Below are 4,855 nucleotides of genomic sequence, written 5' to 3' on the forward strand. Positions count from 1 at the left end.
GCCTCTTAAGTCTGCTCAGTATCAGAGCCAGCTGTGTTTCAGAGTTCCACAGAGATTGCAGGAGAGTAGGCAGGGTTGGGGGCAGAATGTAGGTAGTAGTTTGAATGGTGGCTGGATGGGTTTGGGGAGAACTTAGCCACAGGAATCTCCCTGCTGGCTGACTAGCAAAACTAAGGGAGTTGGGGAAGGGGCTCAGAGTTTGTCCTGCTGGGAAGGTCCTAGAGAGAGGGGCTTCCCACCATGTGGTTGTTCGGTTGTTCACTCACCTCTTAGGATCCCTCAGTATTGGAACAAGCTATGTTTCAGAGTTCCACTAATATTGCAGGTGAAGGTGAGGAGCCTTGGGGGCTGAGTGTAGCTAGTTGTTTGGATGGGGGCTGGTTGGGTTTGTGGGGAATCTAGCAGCAGGAAACTGTCTGCTGGCTGGCTAGAAAAGCCTAGAGTTGGGGAAAGGGCCTGGGGTTTTGTCCTGCTGGGGAGGTCCTCGAATGTGGGGCATCCTGCCCTGTGTCTGTTCACACACCTCTTAGGTCCCCTCAGTATTGGAACAAGCCGTGTTTCAGAGTCCCACTGATATTGCAGGCTAATACGTTTCCCAAAGATTTCCATGATTATGTAAGCAAATCAAAGTAAAAGAAGCAAAATGTGTAAACAGCAAATTTCATGAGAACTAAAATCTAATGTTATGATAAAATCAATTCTTTTAACTCAGTATCTTTCTTTTAAAATTTGTGTTGTAAAATCTCATTGTTACAGAAAAATTAGGATGTCTCTATTTAAGATAGACTAAGTTAATAGATCAGAAGCTATTTCCCACTACCTGTTATATCAAGCCTCTCCTGTAATTGTTTATTAATTTACTGTAATGACTATCTGATGGTTCTACAGAAATCTAATTCTCTACTCCCTTGTTTAATTTGGTTCTCCTATATCTGACATAAGACCACTATCCTTTCTTCTGATCTCTGAAATGCTGCGCTCTTTTTTTTATTGTTTGTACATTCAGAGAAGTCAATCTGAATGTCTGCTCCAGAAGCTACACAGTTCACTGAGCCAAAATGTTTTTCTTTCTGTTTCTGTCATGGACTCTGGTTTCAATACGGCCTCTATTACAATTATGCAATGAGTAAAAGGACATCAAGATTCCTAAAACTGCTTATTTTGCCTTCAGGAGGGTGCCAAGGCTGATTATTAATTTTATAATCAAAATCTTTTCTCTTGTCTATGCTAGCTCTGTGTTTCTGAAGCAAAACATAATAACCTAATGATTCAGGTGTAGTTTGTCAGCTTCTAAAGATTTACCTGTTTTCTTTTTTAATGAATCTTTTCAAATTCTGTGTTTCTTGCTTAAACCACATTAAGCAATAAGTTTTTCAATTTGATTAGATTGATGAACATGTATATTTTGCCATGCTGTGTTTATTCTTTTAGCTCTGTAGAACAACTTGAAATCAGAAATGGTGTGGCCTCCAGCAGTAGTTTTATTGTTCAGGATTTTTTAAAAATTATTAATGTATTTATTTTTAATTAAAAATTTCCACTTCCTCCCCTCCTCCCATTTTCCTCTAACTAACAAAGTATTGGCGCAGGGAGGGGCTATTGAGCATTCTCTGTGGAAGGATGGTCCATTGATATCTTCTCTTAAGCTGAGAATTATTATAAGTAGGCACTGTGAAGGCACACTTGTCTCTATCCTTTTTTTGTAAAGGTATAGTGAAGAAACAATCCTTTAAATAAATAACTATGGGGCCATCCCTTTGGTAAGAAGAATTTGGTAAGAGAAGGCAGAAGAATTCCAGATTGTAGAGGTTCCATAGGTTGAATAACCTTGCTGATAGCTCTAAGATCTGTCACCATTCTCCATTTTCCAGATTTCTTTTTAACAATAAATGCAGGAGAATTCTAAGTATTGGTAGATTCTACAGTTTGTTGACATCTAGTTGTTCTTGTACCAGTTGTTCTAAAGCCTGCAGCTTTTCTTTAGCAGGAGGCCACTGTTTAATTCATACTGATTTCTCAGTTAACCATTTTAAAGGCAAGGCCGTTAGTACCGCTGAAAGTTTATCACTTGGTTTGTGTTCTTGTACAGCCCGAATGACTGGTGACGATCGCCTATAATATCTACTAATATTTTTCCCATAAACATAAGTTTTTGGGGCTTTTGCAATGTTAATCTAGGTATTCCATTGCTGTAATAGGTCACAACCCCACAAATTCAGTGTAATACTAGCTATATATGGCCTCAGTCTTCCTTTCTGTCTTTCTGGCCCTAGGCATTCAACCTATCTCATACTTTATTTTTTTCTGAGATAGGGTTCCAATGCCTAGGAACTGAACATCTACCTCTTGAAGAGGCCAATTCAGATCCTAAGACACATCTGTGTTTAGCAGGCCTTCAATAAAAATTCTATTTATACACACTCTTAGTTTTGGTCTTTGATCATTTAGAGAAGTCTGCCACAATATATGTTTCCTATGTCATGCTGGAGTTTTTGACTCATCCTCTACATTTATTCCATCATTCAGGCCACTATTTTTTTTACAGTAGGCATTGGATTTTTAAAAAATTTTCCTGGTGAGACACATTCTCCACAGTAACTGGGAATGACTGGACCATATTCATCATGGGGGCCCAGGAGATGTCCCCCCATGGCATTTCATGATAATATCAGGTTGCTTTCTCTGTCTTTCCTTGACCTACATTCATCAGTCCAATGTTGTCCTTCACCACATCTTTTACATGTACCTGAAGACTGACTCATCCTATTCCTACCATTTCCAGAGGAGACATTATTCCTAGGAATCCCTTGTGTACAATCTCTTCTCAGATGTCCCATTTGACCACAATTAAAACATTTGGTAATTTGATGTCTTTTCTTACCATGGAAATTGCTTCTCCTACCCAGTCTTCAGTACCATAGTCAAGTGTCTCCATATTCATTCTTTGTATCCATGTCTGCTGATCTGATCTTTAAAGGTCCAAGAATCCTTTTGCATTTGACATTCTCAGAAGCCAAAGATTCAGTTATTATATGTCTAGCTTCTGGGTCATTACCCTATTTGTACAGCCCTTCTTAGTCTTTGTAAAAAGTCACTAAAAGGTTCTCTCTGTCCCTGTTTAACCCCAAGATATGATTCAACTCTCTTTTCTATTTCCTGAATCCTGTTCCAAGCCTTGAAAGAGGCTGTGCTACATAGGGAGAAGGTGTGTTCATCATAAAGAGCACACGCGAGGATCAGAGTAAAGTCCCTTGCCTAAAATTTGATCAAGAGAAATCTTAAGTCCTTTTGCTTTTTCCTGTTGCTCTAAAATTTTAGCTTATTCCTTAAAATAGCACCTCCAAAGCAACTTCTGTCTACTTTCTAGTACTGCTGAGATTAACTGAGTCCAGTCTTGTGGCATTGCTTTCTTACTGGAAACCCATGTTTTGACCATTTCCTTAACAAAGGACGAATGTGTTCCATAAGCTACAATTGCTTGTTTAATTTTCTTTAGATCAGTCACATGTATGGGCTCTCATGAATATTTTTGACAATATTAGGGTACAAGATATTCTTTCTGATGGTATCACCAGAAAGGCAGGCAGGACTCTGGGAAAGCTATCCCAGAGATTTTTACATACTGATGAGGGTAAATTTTGTCTTTGTATCTTTTATCCCTGGTCATCAAATTTGATAAATTCCTTAATCTTTTCAAATCTATTTACTATTGCCTTATGTAAAGTCTGTCCAATGTTCTGTTCTAATGCTCTCATTGTGGATTCCAAGGTATGAAGTCTGTTCAATAGAGATAATGTCTCATCCTTGGACATAATCTTAATAGCATCCTTATTACCTTCCTGGAAAGACATTCTGTCAGTCAATCTGTCATACTCCTTCTACAGAACCCAATTGATACATTCAACAGTACAAATTCTCTCAAATAATGTTTCAGAACCCACTGTCATTGACTGGGTTTTATGTGCCAAATAGGCTGTATCTTTCTCTACAGTGCTGAATTTTCCTTTTAATGAATTACTGTCATCTCTACCATTTCTAAAAGTACCTCATTTGACTGAGTTTTGTTAGTCAAATTGTTTGTGTTCTTTTTCAGAGTTCCAACCTCTTCTTTTAGAAGCTTGGTATCAGTCTGTAAAGGCTGTACTAAAATATAAACTGTTTTTAATCTGAGCATATCTTTCAAAATTTAACTCTAAAATCAGATTCAGACCAGCCATGTGACTACAAGTATTAAATTAGGCCTCGCTGAGTTTGTTTTGTAGGTGGCCTGTGAAACCTACTGGCAGGTAACAGTTGTTGCATGTACTACAGCTCAAAATCAACAATAGGTAAGATTCATAATTTGAAATATGAATTATAAAATTATAGCTTGAAAGTACAATATGTAGGACAACCTCACCATCCTGGGTTTCAATAGCCTCTTTACATACACCATGTACAAGGTTTAATAAGATATATATGATTTTCCTCCTTCATCACTATTTTTGATTCTGGGGACTAATCTTGTCCTCAATATAGTTTCCTTAAAAATATGGTTTGATAATAGGGCTAAGAATAAGGCACTTTTAGAAATAGTACAGCCTTTACAGACTGATACCAAGCTTCTAAAAGAAGAGGTTGGGGCCCTGTTTGCAACCTGCCCATCCAGCACAGAGTCCTGATCTCACGGCGCCAGGAGACCCAGCATTGGGGTGAGTTTCTGGCCCCGCGGCGCCAGCCTGGGACGGGGAGCTTAGAGGTTTCTTGGCCCCCTAGCCTTCTTGGGCTCTCTGCAGGGCTTCTACTCCATCCATACTGCCTCTTTCTTCCTAGCCCACCCAGCTTCCATCCAGAACCCTCCCCACTTCGGCCCCAC

This window comes from Microtus ochrogaster, unplaced genomic scaffold (genome assembly GCF_000317375.1).
Source record: "Microtus ochrogaster isolate Prairie Vole_2 unplaced genomic scaffold, MicOch1.0 UNK277, whole genome shotgun sequence".
NCBI classification, from domain to species: domain Eukaryota; kingdom Metazoa; phylum Chordata; class Mammalia; order Rodentia; family Cricetidae; genus Microtus; species Microtus ochrogaster.